Source organism: Vanessa cardui, chromosome Z (genome assembly GCF_905220365.1).
Source record: "Vanessa cardui chromosome Z, ilVanCard2.1, whole genome shotgun sequence".
Classification (NCBI taxonomy): Eukaryota; Metazoa; Arthropoda; class Insecta; order Lepidoptera; family Nymphalidae; genus Vanessa; species Vanessa cardui.
This window is the reverse complement of record NC_061154.1, coordinates 4,631,311-4,648,786: the sequence shown is the minus strand read 5'-3', so window position 1 is coordinate 4,648,786 and position 17,476 is coordinate 4,631,311. Positions and strand designations below refer to the sequence as shown.

The window sequence follows — 17,476 nt, the reverse complement described above, 5'->3', positions numbered from 1 at the left end:
AAGGTAAACAATTTTTAGTAAAGTCATATTTGGTTTTCTTTTGAAATAAAACATTTTTGCTGTGTTATTTAATGTGTACTCTAAGATTTAATTTTCTTTTGTATTTCCGTACCATAAGATTTAGTATAACGACATTTTCCTATTAAACATCTGAGTGTCTATAACCGACTTCGTAAAACAGCACAAAAGCTTTACTCACAATACGACTCTGATAATATTTAAATCAAATGACAGAATTGAATTTTATTCTGGAAGTTGCACATTTAACCTTCAAATTCTGGAGTTTTGAAATTTGAAATTTAAACTAATGTATATTATGGAATAAATTAGTAGAGGAATTAACTGTTGTTTTTCTTTGAACCTTTATCATTTTATATTAAAGAATTAAAATATGCAAGTTTAGAATTATTGAAATTTAAACTATTCTATCTAAAGTATATTATAACATTTACTACGAATCATTTTCGAAAGAAAAAATATTATAATTTTCCATGAAAGTAACTCTGAATTTATTTTATTCTGTCAATGCTGACTTTTTGGTGAATTCGTTTCGCAATCTTCCTATCCTGGTAAGGATATAATGACAAATCTGTTCTTCATCATATCACGAACAAATCTGTGCCCGTTCATTCATGTTGTGTACCCAAGTTCCTAACCCAGGTCCCATCACAAGGATCGATTCCAAATTAACATTAATATGTGTGGCAAAGCTATGAGCACGTTCGGAGTTTGTGTTAATTATTCGTATTACTATGACGTACTAGAAATACTAAGATGGCACGGCTGTGTTATCAAAGAATCAACGTGTTAACATATCTATCTTCTAGAAGTTTTTGCTTGTAGTTTTCTGATGCTTGTTATGGTGACGTCATAAGACGACCGCAAGGAAGTCGAACAACTGGTAGAAAAGTAATGTCGCTGATACTTAGAAGTGATTATAATATAATCCTATATCACATAATTTAGTTTTATATAATATGAAACAAATTATACAGTACTACTAAAATAATTAATTTGATCAATCAAGGTTATTGCTTCATCAAAGATTAGTAAAAGAGATAAATGAAAATTAACTCTAATTATTATTGACAAACTTAATAAAGAAATTAACGTGAAATAAACGCTACTTCTATTTTTAAGCACAACACTGTTATATACTTCAGTATATAGTGTAAATACATATTATATTCAATAACAATACCACTAACCTTATAAAATATTATTTGTTTTTATAGCTCGGCACGGGGTATTTTTTGCTTCTGAATTGTTCGAAAACTCATTTATATTACTTTCATTTATTTTTAAAAGTCACATTAAATTATTATTTCATCAATTTATTAATTATATTTATCTTTGTGATCAGTTAGAAAAAAACCGGCTTTGTTACTTTTTCGAATATAATAGATTGTATTGAAAGCCCGCCAAAATTATCTTATATTTTCCACAGATACTAAAATCTTAAGTGGGACCCATAAAGTTAAAAAAATCCATTGAAAAAAACAATGTTCGATTTTAGTATTGTTTCGAAATATAAAATAAAAGTATAGATTTTGTTTTTTTATCTTTAATCCAAATAAATATATTTATTTACTTTCTTAAGTAAATAAATATGTATTTTTTATTAATATTATGCCTTTAAATGTATACAGATAAGAATAAAAAAAAGTACGCTATAAATCTTGACCGATTATCCGACCGATCGGTATGGTGGAAATAATATCAGCAGCATGGTAAAAAAAATATGACACGGTAAATCTTAATACGTTGGCCTAAAGAAAAACGGCGTTCGAGTCAGAGAAGAAACCATACGTAAAAGTAAACAAGTTATAAAACACTACAAGAAAATATTAGCAAAATCAGTCAAAGCACGAATGAGATTTTTTTATGTTTAAATATATGCGGAGCGCACTATATACTTCATATACTTCACTAAAATCATATTTATTTTTATAGATTGGCAACACTCACGTTTTACCGATTGATGAAAATCGAGCATGAATTTATAACATTTTTTTATATATTATATTACTTAAATAAGTTATTTAAGGTTTGTAATTAGTTAAATTGTTACACAGATTAAAAAAAATGTGATAGCGTCTGTTACGTATATTGTGTTTATAGAAATTTACTACTATATTATGTACGTAACAGCTTTGTAGAAATATGTTTCTTCCTTTGTTTTTTTAATTAATCTTTTTTCAGTAGATATTTCAATTTAAACGTTTAATTTTATTTGTTGTTGATATACCTATATAAATTGGAGTTAGTTTGTCATTCTAGTAATCCATTGATGTATTGATCTCTCTTAACTCGCGAATGCGCTCTGTGGCAATAATTTAAAGTTTAAACTTAGTCGAGTCAGTGATAGTTTGGAGGTAAGGCGTCTTTATTTAAAATATTGCCTTTTTGGTACTAGAGTGCCCAATTTTGGATAATTGTTCCAATTGGACTGTGAAATATAGAAATAAAGTTTTTATTCTTAAAATGATCTTGTATCCTTATATTTAAATAATGTGTCCTCTGTTAACAGTGCATTATTAGCTGCACTTTTGTTATGTAATTTTTGGGAAATGACACCAAACCATGAATTAAAAATTATTTCACATAGCCTTTTTTCATTATCGCTTCTAATGCGTGTGCAACTTTATTGATTGGATAATTTAGTCTTGTCGATTGTAAAGTTAAGTTGCACCTAGACATGCGTCGATATCTTGATTTATCTTAGCTTGCGAATGTTCTTTTACTGAATAGGCACGGCGATGTGATAATAAGGCATAAAAACAAACGTACAACTTTACATAATTGTTTAATATAATCACTGATTTCACCAATAACCCCACTTTTCTCATTTGTTGCACATCATGCGCGCGCAGCTTTACAGCCCAGGTAATGTAGCTCCATAGATTATGTAGTGGAGCTATACCTAGACATACATCGATGTATTGTTTTATTTTATTTATGCAATATATCTGAGCATTGTTTTTTTTTTCAATATTACATTTTAAGGTGGTTTATTAAATGAAACAGGTAAAAACTTTTTTAAGTTTACGTTTTATTAAAAAGAACGGTAATAATTCTGTAGCTAGTGTACTAAAAGTACAAAATAATTAGGCAGTTTCTAGGGAAAATTCAGCTCACCACTCTTCCTAATAACAACTAGAGCATTGACTCAAAAATAAAATCGTAGGGCGTAGCGTAACTCCAGTAAACATAGGTACGCGTGGATTTTGAGTCCGGCGGGCAAACATTAATTTCAATGCATTGGGAAACTGGTTTTTATAGAGTAGTTTTAAATATTTCATCAGATTTTTATATCAGGCTGAGTCTAGATGGCATATTTATTTAAAAAAAAAAACATAAAAATACGAAATATAGACACATCGACACCATATGAATCGTGACTTCGGTGGTTTCTATGCATTATCGTTGGGATTCGATACCTTAACTTCGTTTTTAACCCATAATCCAAGCTCTATAATAATTTGATTAAGCATTTTTTGGTATACTATATTCTACCAGTCATTTGATACCCATATCATGGAAGTTGTGAAAAAATTTTAGGCGTTTATCAAGTATCTGACAATAATCAGTAAATAAGAAGATAAAACTTTAATTTCAAAATTTGTCCCAAGGACAAATAGGAAACTAAATAAAACTTTTAAAACCAAATAAGAAACTGTGTAAAAAACAAGAAGTGTTGACTTTAGCGTTAAAATACCGATTCCAGGTATTTGTTTTTAAATTAAAATTACTCCGTGCTTATGTACATAGTGATTTGACAATTAAGTGTATTTATTTGTTCTTTTATACAATGTTTGAAATGTGTATGTAAGTTATATTCGTCTTATTTAATATAACGTATATAAAAATATTTTAAAATTATCTTTTGCCTCTTCTTATATGTTGCATCTTATACCAGTGCAACAACGGCCCTGATATATGAGCTCTATCGATTCTGTAGTTGCGATGGTATCTACGCATGTGTCGATTAATTCGCGAATGCGCTCTACGACTGCATTTCATATTAAGTTGGCTAAACTAAATTGCTTAAAGAAAAATATATTTTCTAATGTAAGAGGTTCTTGATAGGGGTGTTTAAAGAACTATTTCTATTACTTATGTAGACATTGCTTCATTTTCTCAATCTTCAGTTCGAAAATGATTGATTTAACTTTTGGATCATTATTTCGGATCAGTTTTGACAACATTTTTAAGTCTTTCTCTAATTGAGCTTTCGACGTTCGTTCATGTCGTATCTGTGATACAAATAAAAATGGGCAAAGTCATAATTGTTTTCATTGGAAATCTATATTTTAATCAGCAAAGCACCCATTTGCTGAAACTTGTTTTTGGTTCAGGTTGCGCCGGGCATGCGATCCATCGGCGGTTAGAGGATAAACAGGCGGACTTTCATGGGAATAAAAAAGCATAGCTATAAGCAAGCAAGCAACACTCTCGCGAGTGTATCTTATAAGAGGCTTTACGTCAAACAATAGGGAACATGCAATATAATATTTATGAAAATTTTGCTATTAAAATGTTAAAAAAATATAAGAGAAGGATTTTTGTTTTTTAACAATAATTACGAATTAAAGTAACGTGAAACAGAACATATTTCAAAAACACTAATTAGCGTTCAGTGACGTCACACCTGTTATGACTACTTATTTGAGGTATGTGGTTGTAAAAAAGTGAACGTTGAAACGAAAATTAATTGCGTTTTCCGAATTTAAATTCATGTTAGGTTTGTCAAGGCAGACTCCAGATTCTTCTTTTCAGCTTGAAACTACTTTTATCTCAATTTTGTTTCAGAAGATCCGGTCAAAAACCATTTATTTGAAAACTTTGTTGAAGTAGATGAACACATTGGCACAAAACATACGTATATATATACATAGTTTTTTTTCGGAGTATCGCTACTTCGTTTTAAATTTTAACAAAAAAGTATCTCAAAGGTCGAGAAAAATGCATAATGCATGCATGTATGAAAACCACTAAGAACAAGTACGATCTGTGGCATGTGTGTGATCATGACAGACAGCAGTGACGTCATACGAAATATCTGTTTTCGCGAGAAAATTTAAATTGACTTTTTGAAACGGCATTCATTACAGTAACTTTCAGTAGTCTCGATTTTTAATATCCTCGTGGTCTATCATACATGGAGTTCTTTAAAATAAACACAAAAATAATACTTTTTAATCTTCCCTATTTGTGCCCACCACTTGCGCAAACTCAAAAAAGATCACTCCACCAGTCATTAGGTAATTACATAATATACTGCGCTCTTATGTTTATTTTACTATCACAGATTTAGAACTTATTTATAACCCTTCACAAATAGCAATATATTGTATTTACCAAAATATTTGGTATTTACCAAAAATATAATCAAATATACCCATACAAAATATTATGAAACATATGTATACCTATTGATAATAAGCGTTAATTAAAGATTTAACTTATTCTATATTTATTTGCATTTGGGTTTAATTTTATCATTTAGTAACATTAAGTTATCTATAGTTATATAATTAAAATAATGTTTTAGATTCGAAGCCGCCTCCATAAACAGGTTCTACGAACAACAGCTGCTTGAAACGAGTCGCGATGACAACTACAGTAGAAGAGGAGGCGCCTAACATCTTTATCAAAGGTAATATAATTCAGATTAACTTGTTAGTATACTTATATTAACATAGGAATTAATAACATTAAATACTTAAAAATGTACAAACATGAACTGAAACTAGTTACTGTATAAATCTTGACCTCGTGGAATGGTGCCAAGAATGGTAGCAGCATTTCGGCGTTGAATCGCAATTCCGATCCTCTGGGCAAAAAACGAACCAACCTTCCTGTCACCAGCGGAGGCAATGAGGCGAGGTGTTATACTTTTGATGAAGTACCACAACTTCAAGGGCCAAGCGTTTCTCGTTAGTTAAAGAGTTATTATTATATTTACTTATGAATAGCATGATGGAATCACACCACTTAATGTTTTGCTAGAAATTGTTTCCTCGTTCTATATAATTACTTTAAGGTCATAATTTCAAAAATTCTAGTGCCGGCGCAATACTCCAAATCGCACTCGTATCTCCGAAACATCACCGACTCAACTTTTAGAGGGACGGACTGAAATCCGTCACTTCGGACTTTGGCTGGACCTCCCTTGACAAACTGACGTCACGAGGCTCTGGAGAGGAAATCTCCACATCGTGTAGGGTCCACGACAACGGCGTACATAACGGCATCATCTGATCAGGGCGAATTTATCGACGACAGCTTCTAATACATTAATGTGCGTTTATTTAATATTCGACGTTATTATATAATCTTCATAGATAATATAATCACATAAATGCGCATTTATGCATAACGAATATAATAATTTTCGCCACGTGTATTGGCGAGTTCCAGTAAAGGAGACTATCGCACATCAACAAGGGTCTCGTGGAGCACTCTGGCGCGATAGTATTTGTTAATAAACATCTTCTGTTTGGTGTTGCTGTAAAGTTCACGATCACGAAGAGTTTTGCCTAATTGGGAAAAGTTGGATGCTCTAACATCTCTAACAACGCTGACATCTAAGACGCAAAGTCGTCAGACTGGATGTGAAATTTGTAAACCGAAGGGGTTTGAAGAAGTGAGGTCTTATTACCAGTCCCTCGACAGGTGGTAAATGGGTGCTAAGAAGTATAGCTTACGGAATAAGGACGTAAAAGGCAGGTTTCATGCGAACGGTAACAGATTGATTATTTTCAAAATGAAAAGTAGACTTAAACGGGAATCAGAAGGTAATATATGACAAATCCGCGCCCAGAGTCTAAAAATATTTTATACTTTTGTTCTTATCTTCTTATTAAACAATTAATAATCATTGTAACAAAATAGATGCATTGGGTTACGGTTATTAATTTTGTTGTCAAATTACTTTAAATAAAAAAAAAAAAACCATGAAGGTTACATACTCGTCACTTTTTTATAGTACATCAAAGATGCAACTACACTTCGATTTATGTAGATGCGCATTTATGAAACTAGTAATAATAATATACGTAGACTCTTCCCTGTGTGAATCCGAAGGTTGATATTAAAAATAATCGAATATTATGGGAACGGTCAAGAGCGGCACACAGGTGAAAGTTTTGTATTCATCAATCATTTTCTTAATATAGGATATAGGTGCTTACGTTTTCACAGTCGAAAGAAACGTTTGAGAGTCACATTACACCACATTCAGATCGTACCTAAAGAATTGCTACAATCGGACATTAGCGACAAAATTAGACACAATAAAGAAATTACCAGACTTCCTCCGATTCTTTCGACTCGTGTTAATGCTTCTGCTACATTTCAGAGGAAATGTCTAAGGGAAAGATTTAGAAAATACATTTTCAGAGAATGGCATATATACTCTTGATTGGATTAGAATTTGTGATGGAATATTGGATCGATATGATGAGATGGTGCAAGTTAGCTGCAGTTGAAAATGTCTGTCGGATCAACTTTATTATAAGCCCTTACATTAACAGCTTCGATGTTCGGAGACTACGTTATTGACACCAAATGTGACGTTAAATTAACCGATTGAGACGACTGACAAGACTGTGTTATTTATTTTGGCCAATCGAGTTGGAGTGAATAGCATGGTACTTGTCTTCCCGGAGTTGACAATTAAAAACAAGTGCTTGCTCCCGTTAATCAAGAAAATATAGAAATGCGAAGAAACTTATCAATAGAATTTTACCTTATTTACAATTGAATATTTCTGACTTCAAGGAAGACTCGCTTAGCAATAATTGTGACAGAAATTTGATCGTTAAGCATTTAACATAATTGGACGGACTATCATAATTTTCGCCAGATATACATTTACACACAATTATTTACTGATATATTTGTGTCGTATTTTTGAGATGTTTGTTCATGATTCATGGCAGTCGCAATGGTCAAACGGTCATGGGCAATCGTGTTTTTTATACATAATAATACAAAATATGCGGTTGGACGGGTACAGAGAGGGATTCATACAACGACTCGACGCTGCCAATGTTGTTTGTTGATCGAAGCGCGGACGGCTGCGTCGGGCCATTGTATGAGTTACTTGCCCTCAGTTCGGATCGTATGAACAAAGCGAAACTCATAAACCTCTATGAAGCAATAACTGTTGTGTGTATTTTGTTCGGGTTACTTTTATCATTCGCAATATATTATAACAGCAACCTAGAAACTACCTCATGGTGCTCACGGTTAGGTTTCAGGATCTCCTCGGCCACCCGGCCAGTACACCTTTTCACGGCTATTTGGAGGCGATCTCAGAAACTGGACGCGCTTTATGAATAGAGATTATTTTTTTAATAACGATTAACACTCCGCTTGTTACACCTGGAGTGATACACAACGAGAGTATATTTAAGAGTCCGCGAAGTATTCTGCAAACAAGCAATATTATATAAATTCATGACGTTTTTCGTAGTTTTAGATCTAAACACGACGCTGGCGCGTTTTATTTCGACGGTATATGATTATTTTCGAATTATATTACAATGTTGCTCAATAAATTAACGAGATATATATTTATTTTGGTTTTACTTCATTTTTGATAAGCGTCGGCGCCGTGTTTACGCAGTAAATTATCAACGTCGAACAGTATGTGCCTTAAAAAGGAAATATTATTTTAGACAGTGTTTTGTATATGTACAAACAACATTTTGCAATGATATATGATGAAGTTATTTTTAAGAGGGAAGCGATAGATTTGATTTACTATTTGATGACGCATAAGTAGATAGCATCCGTATTGATGTTTGTACACAGACAATGCACACCGTTACGAGTAAGCGATATGGCGAATATTGTGATATGCTATGCGAGTTCCGCGCACTAGTCGATAGCCGACCGACACCGGCCGTGACACAGACCCGGACTTGACTTTACGGTACTTTTCGTTTGCACGTCATGATCGCTTTTTACTCAATGTGTAATAAAATCTATGTTTAACATCTCGCAGCTGAACCGTTGACAGTTTCGTAGTTCTCCGGAGTACTTAGAGTTCATTACGTTGCGTGGTTTAGGGTACGTGCCTTAGTCTAATATAGAGTAGTATATGACAATACCATCAGACAAAAAAAAAAAAAAAAATAAAAAAAATAAAAAAAATAAAAAAAAAAATAACAGAAAAAAAAGACCCGCTGAGTTTCTTTCGCCGGTTCTTCTCAGGTCAGGGTGTTCCTTTTTCCGAACCGGTGGTAGTGTTTATTTGACAATCAATAAGTAAGTGTAATGCTTTTATATTGAATAAAGGAATTTGAGTTTTGAGTTGAGTTTTGAGTTTTGAGCCGGTCGCGATTCACCATCCAGAGGGCCCGGAGACTTACCCAACTGTCAGTTATAACGAGTGTCTGTTCTGGTTTAGCTGCGGCGATCCATTGAGTAGCAGAGCACATGATGTCAATTTATAATATTGATATTAGTTAACGTTGATTTATCTTAGGTGTAGCTACACTTTGTTCAAGTATCAGTTACATTTACTATGATAATTTCATGATGAGTTTGTATACGTTTGGTTTCGAGTTAATTGTTTTATAAAGAGGTTTGAAGTTGTGTAATTTTCTGACTTAATACTATCAGTTCACTGGTGTCATCTTACTGGAAAGACAGACGATTATAAATAACTTCAGATCCTTTTTAATTAGTAAACATACTTTAATAACATGTAAAAGCTGTAACACAGTTTTATACATATAAAGTATGAAAAAAGAACTAAAGTTGAAGTGGAGGTCAACAGTTTACATATTTTATCATGCAAAGGAGACTATTCCGACAGGAATCGATAAACTTAAAATACATATAGCTGGAACTGTCGAATGTATTTGTATCTTAATTATTATATTTAAAGTTCGATCCGACAGACTAACTTTTAACTTTGATGATTGATCATTTCAAAATCTTACCCTGAACTAAGTTAATCGTTTTCTATTTGTATAAAAAAAGAAATACAATCTAGGAACGTTTTATAATTGTTTATATACCAAATAAGGCTTGGGAAATGTGAGCAAAGCAACAGAACGATTAGTCTTTAGATATCTATATACTTTGAAACATTTTAATAAATATATAATCTCATAAGATAATGGTGGAGCATCGCACGCTAGTGTTGTGTCCGCGAAAGGAGATGGTGTCGCTGGATGTTAGAAGAATGACTTTGTAGGGCCAATGCTCTTTGTCGTACGCGTTATTGCAGTTGTTATCTCTTGTCCCGACGGACTCGCAAGCGTTAATGTGTCGACAGAGTGTATAGCGGGTGGCGTGTAGATCTGCGCAGGATTTCTTTGTTGTGAGCTCTCGCAGTTCATATTAAGTGTCGACCTAAACCGTATACGTCTACATGTCATCTGAGTCCCTACTCGAGCTGATGCGAGCTCTTTCTGATTGTCTTGTCATGAAATTAAAATACGATGGATTTTTTCGAACGATGAGGGGAAATGCGAAGGCAAATTATATACGTCTCAAGCTGAACTTGGGAAATAATATCCTGAAAAAGTAATTTAAATGAGAGCACCACATTACAAAATTGCTGTCACTGGTTCACGGGTCAGACATATTCCCCCGACACAACACAGCGTGGAGACTTAGGATAATTTAATTATATGCATATCTCTCAATATATCGACGAACGATATTGTGTAATTTCTTCTATCTAGAGCCTCCAGGTTTCACTTTACACTGAACCTTACCAGGGAAAGTATTAAAGCTTGTTTTGTATACTTATTTTAATTATAAATGTAAAGAATTTTTGGTAAAGTCATATTTGGTTTTCTTTTGAAATAAAACATTTTTGCTGTTAGTTAATGTGTACTCTAAGATTTAATTTTCTTTTCTATTTCCGTACCATAAGATTTAGTATAACGACATTTTCCTATTAAACATCTGAGTGTCTATAACCGACTTCGTAAAACAGCACAAAAGCTTTACTCACAATACGACTCTGATAATATTTAAATCAAATGACAGAATTGAATTTTATTCTGGAAGTTGCACATTTAACCTTCAAATTCTGGAGTAAAAGCATTTTGAAATTTAAACTAATATATATTATGGAATAAATTAGTAGAGGAATTAACTGTTGTTTTTCTTTGAACCTTTATCATTTTATATTAAAGAATTAAAATATGCAAGTTTAGAATTATTGAAATTTAAACTATTCTATCTAAAGTATATTATAACATTTACTACGAATCATTTTCGAAAGAAAAAATATTATAATTTTCCATGAAAGTAACTCTGAATTTATTTTATTCTTTCAATGCTGACTTTTTGGTGAATTCGTTTCGCAATCTTCCTATCCTGGTAAGGATATAATGACAAATCTGTTCTTCATCATATCACGAACAAATCTGTGCCCGTTCATTCATGTTGTGTACCCAAGTTCCTAACCCAGGTCCCATCACAAGGATCGAATTCCAAATTAACATTAATATGTGTGGCAAAGCTATGAGCACGTTCGGAGTTTGTGTAAATTATTCGTACTACTATGACATACTAGAATTACTAAGATGGCACGACTAAGTTATTAAAGAATCAACGTGTTAACATTTTTATCTTCTAGAAGTTTTTTTTGTAGTCTTTTGATGCTTGTTATGGTGACGTCATAAGACGACCGCAAGGAAGTCGAACAACTGGTAGAAAGGTAATGTAGCTGATACTTAGAAGTGATTATGATATAATCCCATATCACATAATTTAGTTTTATATAATATGAAACAAATTATACAGTACTACTAAAATAATTAATTTGATCAATCAAGGTTAATGCTTCATCAAAGATTAGTAAAAGAGATAAATGAAAATTATCTCTAATTATTATTGACAAACTTAATAAATAAATTAACGTGAAATAAACGCTACTTCTATTTTTAAGCACAACAATGTTATATACTTCAGTATATGGTGTAAATACATATTATATTCAATAACAATACCACTAACCTTATAAAATATTATTTGTTTTTATAGCTCTGTACGGAGTATTTTTTTGCTTCTGAATTGTTCGAAAACTCATTTATATTACTTTCATGTATTTTTAAAAGTCACATTAAATTATTATTTCATCAATTTATTTATTATATTTATCTTTGTGATCAGTTAGAAAAAACCGGCTTTGTTACTTTTCCGAATCTAATAGATTGTATTGAAAGCCCGCCAAAATTATCTTATATTTTCCACAGATACTAAAATCTTAAGTGGGACCCATAAAGTTAAAAAAATCCATTGAAAAAATAAATGTTCGATTTTAGTATGTTGTTTCGAAATATAAAGTAAAAGTATAGAATTTGTATTTTTTATCTTTACTCTAAATAAATATATTTAATTACTTTCTTAAGTAAATAAATATGAATTTTTTTATTAATATTAAGCCATTTAATATATACAGATAAGAATAAAAATAAGTACGTTATAATACTTGACCGAGTGGTATGGTTTAAATAATTTTGACCATGCTGCTATTAGGAGCATGGTCAAAAAAATAAAATAAAATATGACACGGTAAATCTTAATGCGCTGGCCCAAAGAAAAACGGCGTTTGAGTCAGAGAAGAAACCATACGTAAAAGTAAACAAGTTATAAAACACTACAAGAAAAATATTAGCAAAATCAGTCAAAGCACGAATGCGATAATGCCGCTTAACTAATGAATGCTAATTGCGTGACAGTTGTAAAAGTGTTATTTATTTTATGTTTAAATATATGCGGAGCGCACTATATATGTACTTCATATACTTCACTAAAATAACATTTATTTTTATAAACTGGCAACATTCACGTCTTACCGATTAATGAAAATCGAGCATGAATTTATTAAATTTTTTTATATATTATATTACTTCAATAAGTTAGTTAAGGTTTGTAATTAGTTAAATTGTTACACAGATTAAAAAAATGTGATAGAGTCTGTCACGTATATTGTGTTTATAGAAATTTACTATTATATTATGTACGTAATAGCTTAGTAGAAATATGTTTATTCCTTTGTTTTTTTTTAATTAATCTTTTTTCAGTAGATATTTCAATTTAAACGTTTAATTTTATTTGTTCTATTCGTTATATTTGAATAGACGGTACAAGAAACGGCATACTTATATTAAAGTGACAGCACTTTTGATGTATGTACTAATATAAAATAATATCTGTTATTAAAAAATATAGCTAAAACAAAATTCTATAATTGTGGTATTAAGTAATAGCAATATGAAAAATAAAAAATTTACAAACAAGCTTTTTATTTTTTCCTAAAAATATTAAAATTCAGTTGACATTCCTATATAAATTAGAGCTAGTTTATCATTCTAGTAATCCATTGATGTATTGATCTCTCTTAACTCGCGAATGCGCTCTGTGGCAATAATTTAAAGTTTAAACTTAGTCGAGTCAGTGATAGTTTGGAGGTAAGACGTCTTCAATTAAAATATTGCCTTTTTGGTACTAGAGTGCCCAATTCTGGATAATTGTTCCAATTGGACTGTGAAACATAGAAATAAAGTTTTTATTCTTAAAATGATCTTGTATCCTTATATTTAAATAATGTGTTCTCTGTTAACAGTGCATTATTAGCAGCACTTTTGTTATGTATTTTTTGGGAAATGACACCAAACCATGAATTTAAAATTATTTCACATAGCTTTTTTTCATTATCGCTTCTAATGCGTGTACAACTTTATTGATAGGATAATTTAGTCTTCTCGATTGTAAAGTTAAGTTGCACCTAGACATGCGTCGATGTCTTGATTTCTCTTAGCTTGCGAATGTTCTTTTACTGAATAGGCACGGCGATGTGATAATAAGGAATAAAAACAATGGTACAACTTTACATAAATGTTTAATATAATCACTGATTTCACCAATAACCCCGCTTTTCTCATTTGTTGCACATCATGCGCGCGCAACTTTACAGCCCAGGTAATGTAGCTCCATAGATTATATAGTGGAGCTACACCTAGACATACATCGATGTATTGTTTTATTTTATTTTTGTAATACTATCTGAGCATTGTTTTTTTTTTTTCAATATTGACATTTTAAGGCGTTTTATTAAATGAAACAGGTAAAAACTTTTTTAAGTTTACGTTTTATTGCAAAGAATGATAATATAATAATTCCGTAGCTAGTGTACTAAAAGTACAAAATAATTAGGCAGTTTCTAGGGAAAATTCTGCTCACCACTCTTCTCACGAACCTAGAGCATTGATTCAAAAAAAAAATCGTAGGGCGTAGCGTAACTTCAGTAAACATACGCATGGATTTTGAGTCCAACGGGCAAACATTATTTTCAACGCATTGGCAAACTGGTTTTTATAGTGTAGTTTTAAATATTTCATCAGATTTTTATCTCAGGCTGAGTCTAGATGGCATATTTATTTAAAAAAAAAAACATTAAAATACGAGATATAGACTCAGAGAGAATCTTGGCTTCGGTGGATTCTATGCATTATTGTTGGGATTCGATTAAATTAAATTCGGTTTTAACCCATAATTCCATTCAATCCAATCCAATCTTTATAATCATTAGATTAATCATTTTAAGGTTATTGAAATTAATAAGATATATGTCGTTCTGTACAAGCAGCAATCCTAGATTTATAATTTTCACGGTATACTATATTCTACTAGTCATTTCATACCCATATCATGGAGGTTGCGAAAAAATTAAGGCGTAAAACTTTTATTTCAAAATTTGTCCCAAACCAAATAAGAAACTAAAAAACGAGACGTGTTACTACTTTAGTGTTAAAATTCCGATTCAAGGTTTTTATATTTAAATTAAAATTACTCCGTGCTTATATAGATACTGATTTGACAATTAAATGCATTTACTTGTTCTTTTATACAAATGTTTGAAATTTGTATGCAAGTTATATTCGTCTAATTTAATATAATGTATATAAAAATATATTAAAATTATCTTTTGCCTCTTCCTATATGTTGCATCTTATACGAGTGCAACAACGGCCCTGATATTTGAGCTCTATCGATTCTGTAGTTGCGATGGTATCTACGCATGTGTCGATTAACTCGCGAATGCGCTCTACAATTGCATTTCGTATTAAGTTGGCTAAATTAAATTGCTTATAGAAAAATATATTTTCTAATGTTAGAGGTCCTTGATAGGGGCGTTTAAAGTACTATTTCTATTACTTATGTAGACATTGTTTCATTTTCTCAATCTTCAGTTCGAAAATGATTGATATTAATTTTTAAGCGATCTTTTGACCATCATTTCGAATCAGTTTTGACAACATTTTTAAGTCTTTCTCTAATAGGGGTTTCGACGTTCGTTCATGTCGTATATGCGATACAAATAAAAATGGGTATAGTCATAATTGTTTTCATTGGAAATCTATATTTTAATCAGCAAAGCACCCATTTGCTGAAACTTGTTTTTGGTTCAGGTTGCGCCGGGCATGCGATCCATCGGCGGTTAGAGGATAAACAGGCGTACTTTCATGGGAATAAAAAAGCATAGCTATAAGCAAGCAATCAACACTCTCGCGAGTGTATCTTATAAGAGGCTTTACGTCAAACAATAGGGAACATGCAATATAATATTTATGAAAATATTTAAATTCATGTTAGGTTTGTCAAAGCAGACTCCAGATTCTTCTTTTCAGCTTGAAACTACTTTTATCTCAATTTTGTTTCAGAAGATCCGGTCAAAAACCATTTATTTGAAAACTTTGTTGAAGTAAATGAACACATTGGCACAAAACATACGTCAACGAAGCTTTTTTTCGGAGTATCGCTACTTCGTTTTAAATTTTAACAAAAAAGTATCTCAAAGGTCGAGAAAAATGCATAATGCATGCATGTATGAAAACCACTAAGAACAAGTACTATCTTTGGCATGTGTGTGATCATGACAGACAGCAGTGACGTCATACGAAATATCTGTTTTCGCGAGAAAATTTAAATTGACTTTTTGAAACGGCATTTATTACAGTAACTTTCAGTAGTCTCGATTTTTAATATCCTCGTGGTCTATCATACATGGAGTTCATTAAAATAAACACAAAAATAATACTTTTGCATCTTCCCTCACCACTTGCACAAACCCAAAAAAGACCACGAGTCATGAATTAATTATATAATATACTGCACTCTTATGTTTGTTTTACTATCACAGATTAAAACCTATTTGTGACAGGTTATAAATACATAATATATAATATATTGTATTTACCAAAAATATTATCAAAAAAAATATGTATATCTATTGATAATAAGCGTTAATTAAAGACTTAACTTATGTTATATTTGGGTTTAATTTTATCATTTAGTAACATTTACGTTATCTATAGTTACATAATTGAAATATTGTTTTAGATTCAAAGCCGCCTCCATAAACAGGTTCTACGAACAACAGCTACTTGAAACGAGTCGCGATGACAACTACAGTAGAAAAGGAGGCGCCTAACATCTTTATCAAAGGTAATATAATTTAGATTAACTTGTTAGTATACTTATATTAGCATAGGAATTAGTAACATTAAATACTTAAAAATGTACAAATATGAACTGAAACTAGTTTCTGTATAAATCTTGACCTCGTGGAATGGTGGCAAGAATGCTAGCAGCATTTCGGCGTTGAATCGCAATCGATCCTCTGGGCAAAAAACGAACCTTTTTATACTTTTGATGAAGTACCACTACTCCAAGGGCGAAGCGTTTCTCGTTAGTTAAAGAGTTATTAATATATTTACTTATAAATAGCATGATGGAATCACACCACTCAATGTTTTGCTAGAAATTGTTTCCTCGTTCTATATAATTATTTTAAAGTCATATTTTCAAAAATTCTAGCGCCGTCGCAATGCTCCAAATCGCACTCGTATCTCCGAAACATCACCGACTCGACTCAACTTTTAGAGGGACGGACTGAAATCCGTCACTTCGGACTTTGGCTGGACCTCCCTTGACAAACTGACGTCACGAGGCTCTGAAGAGGAAATCTCCACATCGTGTGGGGTCCACGACAACGGCGTACATAACGGCATCATCTGACCAGGGCGACTTTATCGACGACAGCTTCTACATTAATGTGCGTTTATTTAATATTCGACGTTATTATATAATCTTCATAGATAATATAATCAGTGCGCACTTACGCACAACGAATATAGTAAATTTTGCCACGTATATTGGCAAATTCCTGTTACGGAGACTATCGCACATCAACAAGGGTCTCGTGGAGCACTCTGGCGCGATAGTATTTGTTAATAAACATCTTCTGTTTGGGGTTGCTGTAAAGTTCACGATCACGAAGAGTTTTGCCTAATTGGGAAAAGTTGGATGCTCTAACATCTCTACGCTGACATCTAAGACGCAAAGTCGTCAGTCTGGGTATCAAATTTGTTAACCAAGGAGTTTGAACAAGTGGGGTCTTATTACCAGTCCCTCAACCAGGGGTAAATGGACG

At 31.9% G+C, this 17,476-nt stretch overlaps 1 long non-coding RNA gene across 1 annotated transcript; it reads left to right on the top strand.

The window, feature by feature from the left end:
- The first annotated feature begins 2,839 nt into the window (after positions 1 to 2,839).
- Positions 2,840 to 17,147, top strand: LOC124542884. The gene is made up of 3 exons (XR_006967403.1): positions 2,840 to 2,886; positions 5,555 to 5,659; positions 16,861 to 17,147. It is a non-coding gene; the product is annotated as an uncharacterized LOC124542884 (long non-coding RNA).
- The last annotated feature ends 329 nt before the right edge of the window (positions 17,148 to 17,476 follow it).